Source organism: Anser cygnoides, chromosome 6, assembly GCF_040182565.1.
Source record: "Anser cygnoides isolate HZ-2024a breed goose chromosome 6, Taihu_goose_T2T_genome, whole genome shotgun sequence".
Taxonomy (NCBI): Eukaryota; Metazoa; Chordata; class Aves; order Anseriformes; family Anatidae; genus Anser; species Anser cygnoides.
Window position 1 is genome coordinate 23,930,079 of NC_089878.1, and position 18,206 is coordinate 23,948,284.

Genomic DNA, 18,206 nt, shown 5'->3' on the forward strand with positions numbered 1-18,206 from the left:
CACGGACATTTTATCTGAAAAGTGTTGTAAAAGAAAAAGGTCCAAACAGTTTCCTAAAACTATGGGAACTTCAGTGCACCCCTTACAAACTGCTACTTAGAGCATATTCATCTGCAAACACAAGATGGAATCCTAACAGCTGCTGTAGATGACATTCAAACTGCATTCAGATACATCAGATTTGCTGCATCTATGCTCTTCAATTGAGCTCAATTAATCTGAACTATCCCAAGCAAGTTTAACCTACCCCTTGGTGTCATGAGTGCAGCTGATAAGCATTAATGCTTTCCTGAGCTAAGCCATAAACTCCTGCGTGGACTAGTAGCCCCCATGCCTGCTTGGGGTCTTCAGCAACTGATAAAAGCTGTTGCTGTCTCAAGTCGTGCCTTGTATCCTGGATGGGAAGTTGTAAGGTGTTCTTTTCAGATATGTAAATAAAAGTCATGGTCATAGGATCCTTCACTCTTGCCCTGAATGAGGTATACCCCAGCTGGAGAGTAAGTGTCCAAAATCCTTCCTTAGGTATACCCAAAGGTTTACAATCACTATCACATTACACCCTGCCTCTCGTGGCAAGGATTTTCAGGCTTTACTTCTAGGTATAGGCTGCAATTTCATAGGCATGGTACAGACAGCAGGTTATCTGAAATTCCCTGTCCTTGCTAACCGCATGCAATGCAGATGTGGGCTATGCTTGAGCTGATATAATCTGTCAGCAGCAATATGGTAATAACTTGGATGCGGGGTAGCACTTCCTCCTAAACCAAGCGTAGCAGGGGAGCTGTCTGGGTGGCTGTACAGCTGTATCCTGATTCTCCCTAGATATTGCATGAAGCCTGCTAGAGTATGCATCTTGCGTGTTTAAATCCTCCATAGCATCTTTTCCTGTGAGCCTAAAATCTTTTTCCATAAATGTTTCCTGGCTAACATTTTGTTATGGGAATGCTCACACCAAGGAACTACATAGCTATTTAGACAAATTACTAGGTAGATGTTAAGTTTCTAGTTAGTCGTGGATGACTTTCTCCAACTGAGTAAGTACAGGCAATCAGAGAGAAGATCGTATATTAAAAATCTGAACTCTAACTAGAGTATGAAACTAGGATGGCCAAGAAGCCCAACATTTTCTGTGCCATGCCATTTACATTTACAATAGCACTGTCTCCACATCTGCTGAAAGGTGTTGCAGACAGCAACTATAGGAATATGAAGCCTGAAAATATTTCTCTTCTTGAAGAGCACAAGGGACTCATTACTGTAAATGTTTCCTCTTCACTCCCCCAAAAATTTACCACTGCCAAAGTCTTTCTGGCACCTGCTCAGTGGCTAGGAACACTTTCAAATAGCTGTCACACAGTGGATGGTCCTCAGGGAAGATACTAGATCTTTAAAGTATGGGAACATGAGAAGAGTAAGTATTTATTTTTATTCACTGCAGATATAAGCAAAAACACTATGCTGGAAGAGCACTAACATAAAGTGATTTCTTAGGGGTTCTTCACTGGTATGCCAGTCAAAAGTAAACTAAAGACAACAGTTGTGACTAAAAGACTCTTTTTTCCCATGCATACAATACCTAGTGCTTTTTTGGTAAGAGGAAGTACTGAAAGGGAAGGATGCAATGTATCTGCCCTTGATGGAATTAAAAAAAAAAATAATAAAAAATTATTAAATAGCTGTGCACTCAGCTGCAGTGTAAACATCTCAACATTGGTTTTACTTACACTGTGTCCTATGTTATCATGTGCAGTAATTGTTAATTAACTAATGACTTGCATGGAGTTTTATCTCCTTATTCATTAAAAAAAAAAAAAAACAGTGAAAAAAAGGTGTGGGAAGTCTTTACAAATCACCTTGAAAGAAGTTTGTCCCCCAAGATTTGGCATCCCTGGAGGAAGACTACAGGTTTCATGACAGTAATCAAGCCCTCATCTAGTTAAGAATTTAATTGCTTGTAGCATCCAAGAAGTGTAAAATCCACAGAATTAGTGATCTTTTTCTAACATAGTCTCCTTTTTTCTGTCAATTACTGTTGCCATACACTGAATGTGAGGGCTGCACCTAAACTGTAGTTTTTAATAGCCACTGACAGTTTTATACTTCATGAATTTATCCCAATTCTTTTTAAACCCATTTATATCTTTGGCTATCACAACCTCCTGTCAAAGGATACTCCAATTTAATTATGTTGCATGGTAAGTACTCTATTTTGTTGTAAAGTTGCTACTGGACACTCTTATTCAGTTTGTTATAAGCAAAAGTAACCTTTTTTTCCCCTCTTCACCTTCTTTATGACATTCAGTTTTATGTACCACTGTGATATCCTCCTTCAATCACCTCTTTTCAAAGCTGAAATGCTTCCATAATCTCTCCTTACACGTTTCATTCCACATCTTATCAACAATGTCATTTTTTTAAATCCTGCTCTATTACAGCCTGCTCAGATAAGATGATCAGAACTGTTTGTACTTATCAAGATGTGGGAGCACCATAGATTTATTCTGTTGTATAATGGTGCTTTTCTATTTTGTTATCAATCCCTTTCCTAATAATCTTAACATTCAGTTTTTTTCCTGCTGTGAGCAATGGTCTAATGTTTACAGAGAAATATCCACAATGACACTAAAATCTTTTCTGTAACATTAGGTTAGAGTCCATCGTCTATATATGCGTTTTAAAAATGTTGCTTTCCATGTGTGTTGCTTTGCATTTTATCAAAATTGATCTCCACCCACCAGCTTGTCATCCAATTACAGGAACTTCCTGTAATCCTTTACAGTCAGTACTAAATTCTACTGAACGACTCTGCCTATTATTTTTGTATTTAAAAAGGAACTTATGAAAATACTGAGCACACCTCAATGGCATCACATATAACCTTTTAGAGGAAACAGTGATCACTTATTCCCAATCTTTAGGTTTTAACTGGGAATTAATCCACAAAATGATGTTTCCTTTTCTCCAATAATAGCTTAAATGTCTGAACAGCCCTTCCCCACCCCCTCTGAAATTTGGGCATGCCATTTTGACCAGATGACCCACAAAACAACTGACTAGAACATTAACAGGAGCTGACTTCATGTTTAAAAAAGAAAAAAAAAGCACAACAATTGTACCAATTTTGCTTTTAAATGCAAATTCTTCCCTAACGTTGTGCTGGAAGAGAATTAAAGCAGGGTTATTGGAGTCAATTGGAGCCACACAGACAACTAGAAAGGGAAAGTAAGGCAGTGGTGCTTTGAATCATTGTCATTATGCCCTCTTTATAGGCCCATTACATATGAGCTAAGAGTTTAACGTTCTGGGGCAATGCCTAGAAAACTTCTCATTGGTAAGTTTTCACTTTGAATGAGATGTGTGTAGCTCAGCACCTGTTAGCCCAAGCACTGGGGTCTATGAGTGGTTCCAATGTAAACAGAGCTTTACTGTCTTCCATACTTAACTAAAATGTCCACTGCACTAATTGATACAGCTTTCTTTCTTTGGGCCTCCTCCAGTAACTTGAAGATCTGAGACATCCTTCATTGCAAAAGAATAAACATATGTAAGCATGTCTGTAAGTACTGATAAAGGAAGGTGCTCCTTAACAATATTTTCAGTGGGCTCCCCAACACATCCAGAATTATTCCATATATCAAAATTGCTTATCGCTGAAATCCTCTCTTTTTGCATATCCTAAGTTCTTTAGATTAGAAGGAACAGAACATCATGTTTAAGAGTATATCTCACAGGTTCAGATCTTACATCTGTTTAATCTGTATCCCTGTGTGAATAGCTTAGATAATACGCATTATTTAAAGCAAACAAGGAGTGCAAAGATAGAGAATAGAACTACTACGAAATAGCAGCTCCGCCATGAACATCCTCCTCTACTGACCAAAAACATAAATGGCAGTGTTGAATTTCATCTGAACAGTGGCCTCATTATTATTTATTTATATAACAGTACATAAGAGACTTTATCTTAAACTAGAATGGGAAAAAGGACTTTCTCACATAAAGATGATCTCCAAGGTGCAGTATAAAAATAACTCGTCAAGTTATATTTTTTATACATATATAAATATATTTTATTGCTAAGAAATTCACCAGTATAATGGCATCAACTGAGCCTGTAATTAGACTAGAAAATACCTTTGTCCTGTGTCGTTACGTCTGAATGTTTTAATGCAGCAGTCTGAGTCTGTGTGTTAACCAAAGCTTAGATATGCAAAATCAGAGATAGCAAAACGTTAGAAGTTAGATGATATTCAAGTGCATGCTTGTAGCTCTCAGAAAGCGAAAGGCAATCTTAGTTCTTGGCCCACTCTTGCTCCACAATAGCAGAATGCATTCAAGAACTTACTGTGGATCAGTTAGTAAAGTACATTCTTTACACTTCTGGGCCCTAATACGTGTCTTCCTTCTTTTAGGTACCCCATTTAAAAGTGAAAATCAAAACAAAAATCCACCTCCAAATCCTTAACCTTTTCTTTAATTGTAGTGAATAAATAGCATTTTTAGTGGCTTTTTCCTTCCTAGCCATATTGAACAGAGTTATAGCTATATTTACCACATTAGTATATAAACTGTTCCATCATCACTCTGCAGTTATGCTTTTAAATAAAGCTTACATAAAGTACTGCTACTTTATAATTTTGACAGATCAATAAAGCCAAGAAAACAGCAGCCACATCTTTCTGGTAGCAATTACTAAGATTACATTAGAGGTATTTAGTGCATTTAGGCTATTAGAACAGTAATGCTTATATTTTATATAGGTGGGGCAGGTAATACCAGCTATTAGTAAGACTGCTTAACAGTTCCTATTTTAAGACCCTGTTTTTAATTTTTTTAGGTGCTCTTAACTTTGAAAACTTCTTTTGGAGTTCAAAATGGAATTTTCCATCTTAGATATTTTTGCAGAACTATCATAGTGATTTGACAAGCTCAAAAAAAAAAAAAAAAGAGAGGTAGGCTCTTTTGTCCATGATTAAAAAAAATGGACACCCTCCTCCCTTATCTGGGTGTACTTGTCATTGCTCAAAATATTAAGGATGCTAAAGAATATCAAAGATTTGAAATTTCATGAGGAAAAGGGCTTGATAAATTCTGCTCCTAATTGCTATGTAGAGGTTTCTTAGATTTTGTTAGAAGTTGCTCAAGGAAGACATCTCCTGCAGCATTAAGGCCAGGTATAGAAGCACATGCCCTTTATCTCAAGGGATCTCAGTGAGCCAACACCATATTCAAATACAGAAAAGACAAGAGAAAGGGGAAAGAAGATGATAGTGTGGGGAAATGGGGTTAGAATCCATTAAAAGAAAAAGCACGGACTGATGTGAAGCACATGGACTGAGGCTAGTCCCATGAAAATGGGAAAGAAAGACCAGGTATGTAAAAAGCAGAGGCATAAGAGGTGATATTACCTGTTGAGGCACTAGTGGGCAAAGGTAGAACTGTGGTATCTCCTTTTGCCCCAGTAATTCAAAGAAAGGGACAGAGTCCCTGAGGCTGCAGGAGGTTTCCCAGGAAGAAGAAAAAAAAAAGTTGAGAAGCCAGCAAAGACAGAAAAAAAGGTTGACTTGTCTTTCTTTGGGACTTCACATATCAAGAGATCTGAATATCAGAAGGAAAAGTAAATAAAAATAACAATAATAATAATTAAAAAATAAAAGCAAACAAAGCATATCTGGGCAAGGAGGTCAACTAGATGAAGGAAACACATGGATGAAGCGTTAACCAGAAGAAGGGTGCTGGGATTTGAAGCCTGTATTTTAAAAGTGCTGAATAATCCAGAGAGAGTGGGGTTTGACTTTAATTGAATGAGGACAGAGAAAGCTGTAGGAGAAGAAAACAATACCAGTTAGTGGCTGCCTTCTAGGACACAGTCCTGCCTGTGGCCTGGCTGATGTAGGAAGCCTATAGAGTTGGAGATTATATCAAAATGACATGGACAAGCTTCCAGAAATTGGTTTTGCATTCTTTTAAGTATTCTTTAAATGCAATTTATGTGCATACATTCTCACATATGCTATTAAATACACACTAAATTATATTTTTTGGCTACTTCAAAAAGAGAACAAAGCCCAATATTTAAGATTGCTGAGTGAAATTTTCTTTTCCTTCTTCCCCCACTTCCCAACCTAGCATCCTTGAAATCCCACTTGAAACATCAGAAACTGAAACCATATCTGATTAATCTCCGATGAGGTTATCTACTCTTCTTCTGATTCAAGAACCTTTCCCAGTCCACTTTTCAGAACAAAGCTCACTTTTCAGAACAAAGATGGAAAACGGCTGAAATTACTTCTTTATGCAGTTTCTTTCAACATATGCTCAAGAGTGTGGAGGCAAAAAGACTAATATTCCAGTGCTAACATGCCATATAAACCCTAGCTTTATATCAGCTGAGTAAATACTGCTGATAAAATAATGTTACCATTAGCTGTCAGAATGGGTTAAATGCATCTCATTTCAAAGTTGTTCCATTGAATGAAATATAACAAAAGAACTGAAACATTTTAATTTTTCATTTTATTGTCACTTCTATCTTTTGATCTTCTTTCAGAAGAAAGAAACTGAAAGGACTTTCTTTTTCTTCAGAATATTAGCCAGTATGATCCCTAGGTCCATTATATATAACACTATTAGACCTCAATATCAAAGCACATGAATAAGACTGGTAACTAAACAAAACAGAGGTTCCCTTTATAGGGTCTGTACAAATCAGTCCAGTTACTAGTAGATGTGGATAATGACTTGGATTCTGTTAGCTACTCTAAAATTTAAAAAGTGAATAAGAAATTACTCACTTATTTTTTCCTAGCATTTTGCTTCTCATTTCTTAGCTACAATCACCTTTTCCTTCTGGTATTCTATCTTTGGTTATTCCTACACCTAGTTGTTATTTTAGGGCCAGAAGAGTAAGGCTGAGACTCTGTAAATCATCTGGAGCTCATGATGTTTGACCATCGTAATTCTGCTTAGGAAAAATATGTTTGTATTAAATAGGAAGAACATCCACAATAAAGAATATTTGAATAAAACATTGAGGCTTAGCTTTCTTACATTAAATACACAGCTGTTAATTAACACTGTAGAAAATTGGTAAGTTACTACCTATATTATTTGTCAATAGCTAAATCAACACGTAATTAATATCAAAAGGAACTGCATAACCTTAGTAGTTATAGAAATCAAAGAATGAATAGGTGCTAGAATAAGTCAAAATGTTTAGAAAATAGAAGATTCATAAAGGAATGTGTCTTTATTGTTGAAGGCACAAACTGGCTCCAGATATTAAGAGGGGGAAATATGAGTTACTTCTAGTTGGCATGAAAACTTACTATAAAACCAGCTAATCTTTCTCATATGGAAGGTATCTAGTAACTGCTAGTTTTGGAGAGTTACAGTGCTATTTTCTTATCTAAAGATGCGTAGAAGATAAGATACGCATATCTGAAGAACATTAGTTTAGCTGGATCACAAGTCTATTTTCAAAATTGCAGTCTCTTTCAGAAGTTACATGATTTAGACTGTCTCAGTCTTCAAGATTAAGGACAATACATCTGCGTTTCAATACATAACAGAAAGAATACAGGAAACTGTTTCTTTGGGACTTCACATATCAAGAGATCTGACCACCAGGCGGAAAAATAAAAATAATAATAATAATTAAAAAAAAAGGCAGCAAAAGATATGTTCAGATCTTTGGTTCAAAGTTCATGTTTGCTTTCAACTTTTTACCTTCTAGGGCTGAACCTGAAATCTACAGCAAGTGAAGGAAGTTAAGTGTTTCTCTTCAAGATCTCAAAGATAGAACCATTTGCATTAGTAAATTACACTGTATATACACATAAGTGGTAAATCCAGCCCATGCAGAAGCACAACCCAACCCCAAAGTCTACCTGTAGAAGCAGCTATTTGCCATTGTGCTCCAGATTTTAGGAGGCACCAAAACCTCTATTTCTGCCTGGACAAAGCTTCACTTGTGTATACACAAGTGCATAACCTGGAATACAACCAGAATTCAGTTTGAGGGGACGGGTGACTCAAGAAAAGAGTTATAACAAAGCTTACCAAACATTTCAGAGAGTCACAGAATGTAGAGGGGATGAAGCAGATGCAGCTGGGGTCTAGAAGTAGTGAAATTCACACGATTTCTAATTTAGACATATGTTTGATCCGTGTTAGCATCACTCTCACCCAGCCAGAATATTCAGTCGTTATACCAATGAAAAAAGCAAAATCAGCCACTGCCTTGATACATTTATTGCCTCCTATGTACCCCACTTCACAAGCTAGCCTGAGCTGCCATTTCCCCTTTTATGTGAGGTTGGGAGAGGTAGCCAAATCCCTGCTCAGTATTATGGCACAGGGGCATGCATGCACAAGGACTACATGTCAATTAAATATTTATGAGGAAAAAAAATATAGAGAAACTTATTACACTGCTACAAGTCTGTGGTTCAGAGGTACACATGGTACCCCATGACACTGGTAAGACAGAAAAGCACAGAAGGATTTGAGGTCTGAGGTTATGAAGTTGAAGGTTTATAAAGTTCTGGTGGGGACAGATGCTGCCATACCCCAGGTAAGGGCTGACATAGACGGAGAGGCAACCCTTGGAGAGATTTCTCCCATCCAGGAGAATCTTTGTTTTCCCCTGTTTTAAGATTACCATTACTTCATTCTTAGAATGTTGTTCCTATTTTTGAGGCTACATATACCTCCTATCGATTTCAGTTTTGTAGTGTAACAAACAACACAACCTTGGGTAACTAATTAGGGTTCTCAACCTATAGAGCCTGCTCTCAGACAGACCTGCAGAGCTATTATTAATTTTAGCAAGGGCTGCTGGGACGTAGCTGAGGATAAAAGCAGACCATATGATCAACAGGGTCTAAGCCTACCTCATATGGGTTTGCTGAGGCACAAGAGCAGATAGGGCTGAGCTCTCTACCTCTCCCTCATCAGCCCCCCAGTGTGTGGCTGCATCAGATGACACAGCAGTGTAGCTTGTTTGTTCAGACTGGAACTGAATTTCCCCTAACAGCTACAGGAACCATAACTACCTAATTTCTGAAGCATCATTCTTAAAAAAAGAGCACTTTAATAATCTTTTTACTATACATTAACTTTGCGATAAATTTACACAACATACAGGTAAATTTATAACTATACACTAATTTATTCAAACACTACATGTAATGAATATTGAGATTGAAGTTTATTGAGACTCAATCTCCCACAGGAGAGATTGGTGAACCCCAGGTTGCCAACATAACTAATTCAGGCTTCTCACACTATTCTTGATGATACAACCTTAACTAAATGACTGCTATTTTTACAGCAGGAAGTATACTTCAATCAGCTCATTGCTATTCAGCATTTCTTTCCATTCTGTTGTCTTTATGCATTGCATTACTTAGTTTAAATCTAAAATAGGGTATTTTTTATAAAATAAAAAACACTGATTCAAGATCATGTTAAAAATGATGATCTTAAGTTTCTAATGCTGACACCTTTATTTCTTTAAAGGAAGGTGACGTTATAAGCAAACTTAAATTAAAAATAAAAGTGAAAAGAAGTTTCATCCCACAAGAAGAAACACATAAAAGCTCAATTCTAACTACAGGCATCAATCTCTACCCCAAATAGATACCCATACAAGTTTACCCATCTTGATTTACAGCAGTGGCTTTGTTTTAAAACTCCATATAGAGATCCATATGACATACATAATGAAGCCCTAAATTTATTCCTTAGTAGAATCTCAGAGGCTTAAATCAATAAACACTATAGCCAGTTTTAGGAACTACAAATATTTATTAAACCTCCCAAGGGGAGAGAATGTACATTTATGATGGCTCCTGTCAGTCTGTGCACTATTTATGCCACTAATGGACAGGACTGAACAGAAGTTACTGTCAGCTGAAACAAGTTTTCTTTCTACTTTTTGTTGATAGCAGATTACTCACACATAACTAATTCCATGATGCATTTTTAGCTATTAGTATTAGCTGCTAATCTAGACAGCCTATGGTACTGGTGCCACTTCTGTTTCTTTCTTCCACATCATCCATTACTGTTTTCTTGCACAGTCTGTTGCAAGAGTTTTTGCCCTTGTTCTCTCAGAGAGCTTGTCCTGAGGACTGTCAGGAGAAGAGCTCTCTTACATACTGATATATAATTTCTGGCACAGGGGACACACAAGGCCAGAGCTTTAGAGAAAAATCACAGGAAAGCCAAGAAGAAAAGTCACTGAATCCAAATGCACAGCTCAGGGGCTTCATTTCCCCAAATCCAGTTATTCTGGCCATGAAGTATGTGGTGCCTGCTACAAAGCAGAAATAATAGGACAACACCAAACACCACTAATTTCCAGAACTCCAGTAAATAATTATGTCAGATAAAATAGAAGAGAGACCACTGACACTCCTGTCTGTAAGTATAAATACAGGGTGAAATATACCTTTAAAATGAGGGCGCAAATCACTCAGTCTCCTAAAAAGTGGTCCAGCAAAATGCAGGGACTATCTGGTGTGTGCTAATGCAGTGTGCTGATGGGCAGGAGAGGGAAGATATTAGATAGGTTTGGACATGGAAATGGAAAGCAGCTCCCCTCCCGCTAAACTCAGCCACTGCAAGAGTAGAAAGTTATTCTAAAGCGTGCTCTCATTTCTTTCCTACTAAATGCATTACTTTGTTGCTCTTTCATTTTTCCTTTTTGTTATTCTTTTGAATACTGGCCTTAACTCCAGTACCTGTGATCTCATACAATCTTTCTCACTTGTGCAAAGCGAGTGAGAAGTGTTATTCTGTGAAAACGGGAGCATTTAACAACCCTTACTGATAGGTACTGGAATAAAGGAGTGCCAGATGAAGGCTTTAGTCTTTTTTTTTTAAATCACAAAGATAGCAAGATGCAAAGCAACATAAAGCAAGTCTCATTACCCTCAGCATGTCATGACTTTCTACAGAAGGTCATGGCATTGGGCTTGTCAGGTGTGAGATGCTCCAGGTGACACTTACTTCTTTCCTCTGCCATATGTCTGTGTCAGCTTGCACTGTCAGAGTATTTCCCTTTGATAAAATCCACATCACGCCCAAGAAGCCAGATTTTCAGCCTTTTTTTTCTTTTTTTTTTTCCCCAAACCAGAGACCTAGAATCTAAGGCTGAGATCTGGCCAGGTACAGACAACTGTAAACAAGTCACATTTCTCCATCGGAAGATCCAAGCAGAAATAAGACTTCTAGTTCAAGCAACTTTGACTGCTTTGTTTATGCCCAGCATTGTTTCTTGATTCTTTCTTTAATAGACACTTGTTTGCTTTCAGCAGGTAACTGTGAGTCTGAACATGTTGTTTTTGAAGTGTGTTTACTGAATAGAACGGAAAATCTGTACCTTGCCCACCTGCACCAGCTCTGTATCTATCCCAGATATCTTTTCAAAAAAAACAAACAAAACCAACACTGCCAAGAGTCTGTCTGCAAAAAGTCCCCTTGTTCTATATTTGTCTATATTGAACCGTCATTGTCTTCTATTGATTTTTAGATAATCTAACTCTCTAAATAGCTGGCAGTAGTGTTCTTCATTATTCACAGTTTTATCCATTTATAGTATCATCCATCTGTGATTTTTGTTGTTTTTCTCTTTTTTACTTTCTTACCTATTTTCTCTGACTTCGCCAAACCAGTTTTCTTATTATTATGTGAACCTAAAGAACTCTGCTTAGGCAACAATCTAAAGCTAGAACAGCATCATTAAATTTGCACCTAGCCTTTGAAGTACTCCTTATACACTCTCTACACTTACAGAAACCTCAGAAAACCTGAAAGAACTTGCTCCAGTTCACATACAGGATTTGCTGTTAAGTTGATTAAAGTAACAAGCCACACACACAGTTCTCCTCTAGCTCAAGCCACAAAACCATCATGATATAAAATAGGAAACATACTACTCTGTCACAAACATAGATTTAAATCTTTATTCTTACCTTGTGTTGGTTTGTAAGGCAGTAAGTACTCAGTGGAAAATAGGAGCATTCATCAGCATTTTTTCACCTACAAAACATTCACAACAAAATAAGATTTTGAAATTTTTGCAGTCTTTAAAACAAAGAAAACATTTTCATTTACAGCTGTACAAATGTAATGTACAAAATGTACGTACATACTTGTATAAAGATTTTGAAAGCACATAACAAAACCACAAATTGATCAGATGTGTTACAACAGGCCTACCTTTGCCTTCTCTTTAAGGAGCTCTGGAAAGGAGAGGAGGTTTCAAACAGGCTTCAGCATTATTGAGCAATAACCAAATGGCAAGCACCTGTCTCACACACCCTCACAAACATTTCTCACCTAGCTTTTCCAGGGAAGGCTGCCTGGTTTCCTCCCTGAATTGTTACCTTAAAGGCTCGCAGAAGGAGATCTAAAGCAAACCAGGAGGCCTAGCTATGCAGAATGACCGACCCATCTATTAATTACTTAAATGACAAAATAGAAACCTCATCCCATACTTTCTCTGGAGGCTGCCTTCTGCCTAAGGCTTCGCTGCCTGAGATGCACACAGAAATACTTTGACACTGGAGCTGCTGCTAATAATGCCTGTGTCCTTCGCCTGCTATTTAATCCAGGCTGGCCCTATAGAATAGCTTTTCTTGACACTGCATAGACTAACACCTGAGCAGCAACATAGCATTGACCATAGCCTTGACCTATTTCCCAGAGCAACTAAGCTGGTTTGAAAATCACATGAAGAACAGGACAAAAAGTATAGCACATGTGGGCTTTAGGAAAAGGATTGTCATGTTCAGGAACAGAAAACAATAAAAATTGTTTATGTGGTGTTGTTAAAGAGATGCAGGTTTGTAGGCTGAAGAAAGTAATTTGCTTCAGCAGAATAAACTCCTTATGATTAAAGGAAGTAGAGTTCCAGTATATAAACCAACACCTCTCAGTAAATCAATAAAAATGGGGAAAAAAAATACATACCAACTTCATGTCTCAGAATTACTTTTTTTTCTCATTATGTGTGAAGTGGGTTAATCTCTCCCATATATCATATGAATGCCATACATTTTGCTAAGCCTTCTTGAATGATATCAAGAAGCTTTCTGAGAACCAAATAATTCAGCCTAATCAGTACCAAATAAAACAGTTCTCCGTCATCAGGGATGTGGATAATATGGAGAGAGACTGTCTGGGATGCAAGCAAAATGTTCAGTGCATGCAGAGCTGGCCATGCAGGCTGGTGCAGCATGGACAGTGCTGGGAGCCCAGCAAGTAATCCTGGCTCAACCAAGCTGGTTCTGTACTTCACCCTGTTGCTGGTGGGTCTCCATGCATGGGGGAACACGGCTCAGAGATCACTCCACAGCAGCTCTGGGTCTGGAAGATACTATCTAATCTGTTATTAAGATAACAGCACCCCTAACCGCTAGAACAATGAGAAAAATAGGAGTGGTCCTTCAGTGTGTTGAAACAGATTTTCACTGCTGTGCTGTAATAAAAAGTTATTTTTGAAAGCCATTTTTTTCCCCCTACCTTTATCTGTGGGTTATAAGAACTATCTAACAGTTTTATTATGTTTGTACTGACCCCAAACTGCCTTCTGTTCAAAAAAGGTTGATGTTTTTGTAGATATTTATGTAATAGATAAATAAAACCAAGATGACAATAAACAGATAAATTATAAATGAGATTTAATCATTAACATTCACTCAACTACATGTATCTGTACCCTGAGACTGTCATTATTTGGCCTTCAGTGTTTGTGTATGATAGGTTTTCATTTACTTGTGTACTAGTGCCCAAACCTTTACAGATTTGTCCCATGTCTCATATACAGAATCTGTTGCAGATGAGGGCAGGAACTCAGCTGGCTTTATGGACAGATGAAAGTACGCATAACACCGTAAAGGTTCAACACAGATGGAATTTCTTGGTTACTGACATCACTTGAAATGGTTACTGACACTATCTGAAATATGTCAGTAATTATCTAATAGAAAAAGTAACTCAGATGACTTTTTATTTTTCTGAAATGTCCTTTCTCACCTCAAATAAATACATATCATTTTATAAAAGGTCTAAGTGACTTGCACTTTTAATTTTATTTGTTACATATGATTACATTCAAGTCACTGAATGTAACAAAATCTGAATAAAATACTGCTTTCCCTTTCTAAGCCATAGTTTATCCATTGATGAATTTATGTTTAAATTTAGTTCTGCTGACATTCTATTAAATACTACATGATCAAAATCAGCATCAAGGGGTTTTCTTCACCTTTTAAAAATATTTCAAGTCAGCTTTACCAAAAATTTTAGCAACTCCTTACTCAGTAACCTTGAAATTGTAAACGTATCACAAATGCAGCATTATCAGAGATATAAATGGGCTCCAAAAGGGCAAAATAAAGAAAAAAAAATCTAACTGCAACCCCAAATCTCCTGACTCTTGTCTTTTCAAACTCTGAAAGTCCAAAAAATCTCAAAAAGCTGATGTTAGTGTCTAAATTCAAAATGCTACCCCAGAGAATTATGCTTTCCTCAACTGCTGCTATGTGCACAGCCATTTTGTGAGCATAAACCTGTTTTCCACCTGAATGTTTTTAACATTACTTTTTAAACAACAAAAAAATGGGAAGTAAAAATAACTCTGGCTCCATTATGCAGTGAACACAGGCAGACCTATAACTTCAGTATGACTCCATAACAGAAGCTGTCCACTGGTGTCCCTACACATCCCTTTTTGCACAAGCAGGCTTAAATTAGTAAAGACATATGATGCATTAAGCCATGCACATTACACTGTTCAGGCTTGAAAGTGCCTAATGTTGAATAAAATTTCCCACCAGCTGTTTTATGTTGGTTTGTGCTCTTATTGGAACTATTACATAATTTGTGGAAAGAAGAATTAGCAAATCGGGTTTTGTTTTGTTTTGTTTTTTTTTCTAAAGAAAAGCAGCGTATCATTTGATTTCATAGAAACAGAATAAAACAAGTTTTTTATTCAAATTGGAAAAACAAAGGGGGTTATAGTAAATGGTCATAGCACCATCACTTTCAGAATGTATTAATATACTGTGAAGACACGTCTGCATCACAGCAGTGTCATAATTAACGGTATATCTAAATCAAAATTTTTCTGCCTGAATTATCACAGCCTCAAACCTTTATGTACACTGACTTACTGCAACATATGAAACAGATGGCAGAAAAATGATAAATAATATGTTGTATACCATTTTTCAAGCCAAAGATATCCAGCGAATGCTACAAAATGTATGTAATATTAAATCAGATTAAATGAGTGTGAATGCACACACACAGAGGATTTAATTCTGATCTCACTGGAGCCAATCATAAAATTACGAATTGCAACAGAGTTAACATTTCACCTATTGCAAATCTGTGCACACAGAGAAATGCTGTCTCCTCTGAGATGGAAAGTGGAAGCAAAACAGCATGCATGATAAATGACCCAGTCATTAGGTTCTCACCTGAGTTATTACAGAAATGGGCTGCACTACCACCAGCTGGTTTTGAAAAGTTTTGCTCATGTTTGGAAAAACTGCTGAATGTCTCGTTCCAGGAGAAAATGTGGGGCTAAGACAGCATCGGTAAGACAGCTAAGCCTCTGGGAAAGAGTTAAGACTTACCTCTCCTCCCGGTGAACTATCTCAGATGGGTTCCTTCTCATTATGCTTGCTTCTGTGAATCCCCCTTTTTTCACCACATTGTAAAGAAGTCGGTACCTAATTTGAGCATTGCAAAACTCACTAGTGTCTCTGCTTTAAGAGGCAGCAGACTTTCACATCAGAAGATGCCAGCTGCAGAAGTCATCCACACCGCAAACTGTGTAACTTCCACGGTGGTCCAACTGTAAAAGATGAAAACAAAATCTCAAACTGGCGTTATGTGAGACTTTCTTCAGGAAGACATGGGAGTTTTCATCCTTTTGTCACTGCATTAGGACTTTTATTACCACATACTTGGACTATATAATCTCTGTGGGAGACAGATTACACATAGGATGAAAACAAAATCTATTTTTAATGAGAAATAAGACCAAGAACCAGGACCATTAATAAGTAGAAAGGCCCAAGGGGATGGAGCTGCCATGATAAATGAATCTTACCATGTAGCAAGTGAAAAAAATCACAATTATTTTTTCTTTAACGCTACCTAATCTTAGCATATATGTTTTTCCTAGAGGTGAATGTGGGCTTAGTCTCAGAGTCTGTCTGCTAATGCACATACATAATACAGGCTTTTTTGGACAGGGAGAGGCAAAGAAGACATCCAGAAATTACAGTAGGGCTTAATTTGTGCACAAAAGCAAGTTGAATCGGACCCTCAGAGCTGGGTGTCCCCCTGGCAGCATACCCAGGATAGGAAAGGTGAATTCACTGCCCATTCACATTCATCCGTGTGTAGATTTTAGACTGAGTGGTCTGATTTCCCTTCTTCCTTGACAGAGCCCAAATGACCCTTATGGTCCATATTTGTGCTTAGTGGTACCAATCGTCAGTATAGCTAAAAGTAGTCACCAGTGGGAAGCATGTGTTAAGTCTCAATGGAGAAACATTATCTGAGTAAAGACTATCTGTAACCTTATTTCCAAGGACTTATATTTTATTTCAAATGCTGAGCACTGGTGGGTGAGAACACTCAGGATCAGGCAGAGGGAGATGACACTTTTTCAAAATAAAGAGGTCAAAAATTCTTCAACATCAGTTTCTGTATACTCAACACCCTCTTTTCTATTTTTAAGCACCAGCCAAGCAGGCACTTTTTCTGGTTAACACGTCCACACAGGTTTCCTTGGCATCCCTCAAAACCTGGCAGCACTATTATATGTGAATGCGGCACTTTTCCATCAATGGACAAACTACTCTGTTTCCACTTCTTGTAATATTAAACCCTCAGAAGACGCCTTTGTTGACTGATAGATGCCTCTTTCCTCTTCCCCCTTCTCTTACCGCACTGGGATTGGAGGCCTGCACTTCGTGAGGGTTAATATTTCTGATTTTCTAATTTACACAGTTAAAAAGATTTCCCATGGAAGGCCAACTTTATGCAAGGGAAGACTAGTTTAAAAATACAAAATCCCAGGGAAAGAGAAATGTGGAGAAGTACTTCAGCAACGTAGTTTAAATTCAGCCCTGTAAAAGCTCACATGAAATATTCATACTTTAATGTCCACAAAGTAGTTTAATCTGATCTGCAGAATCACAACTCTGGCAGTATAATATGTCCCATGGCCATACAAAATGCTGAAGTGAGCAGAATATGTCCTTATTGCTCTGCCAGAGAAATTCTGACCTGCAGGCTCTGGTGCAAAGCACTCACTAAACACCCTGTATAACTATTTAATGTATGTGCCCTCTGGAAGTGCTGAGGGCTTTTCTCTTTAGGTGTCTGCCTCTGATCCTAGCAACGGACAACGTTTCTTTGTTCAGTGACCTTATGAATAGAAGTGCTAAGATCTAGAAAAATTATTAACAGCATCACAGTCTATAGTGCAGGACAGTGGTAATCCAGATTTCATCCTAAACTTTATTATGTGGAGAAATACAACTACAGAAATTTTGGGTTCCTCAAAATACTTCAACTGTCATCACTCAATTGAACCAACACTATTTATTTGCTTTCCAAAGCAACTCTAATAGATTTATCTGTTGCTCAGAATAACACCATGATAAATAAATTATCACTTAAACACGACGGATTACTAACATTTCCTTTTCTAATTATATTTATGACATATTACTTGGTCTTGTTTTGTTTAAAAGCTTACATATGTTTTCCTCATTCCTGTAATCTAATCTAAGGTGCAAAGCCTGGGTCTGTGCCAGTGAACCCCTTTGTTAATATACTGCTGTACTAGCAGAGTCCATCTGGAGTTACTGTTCTGCTTGATGTCACACGGCAGATCCTACCTGCACAGAAGATGAAAGGACATTCAAGGCACGTATCTAGGGATGACAGTTTTCTTTGTGACGAACCACAGAGTCACAGCTTGTTAAGTAAGACCGTGACAGTGATAAAAGACAAAGCCATCATTTTATAGCAGAATATGGCCTATCTGTACATGACAAGCCATACTATCTCTGCTCACACATGCTGACATCTCATAATGCATTCTCCCAAGTGCCGGACAGAAATAGTCCCTGAAGACAGCACCACCAGAGAGTAATAGCATACTGCTT

At 37.5% G+C, this 18,206-nt stretch overlaps 1 long non-coding RNA gene across 3 annotated transcripts in view; it reads right to left on the bottom strand.

Annotated features, from left to right (window-relative positions):
• LOC106029940 (uncharacterized) overlaps positions 1 to 18,206 on the bottom strand; it is a 338,557-nt gene that overhangs the window by 141,500 nt on the left and 178,851 nt on the right. For all 3 annotated transcript variants that reach the window (XR_010832504.1, XR_010832505.1, XR_010832506.1), the window contains 2 exons: positions 15,654 to 15,874; positions 11,982 to 12,048 (listed from right to left, as the gene is read on the bottom strand). This is a non-coding gene — a long non-coding RNA (uncharacterized lncRNA). The remainder of the gene's footprint in view (positions 1 to 11,981; positions 12,049 to 15,653; positions 15,875 to 18,206) is intronic.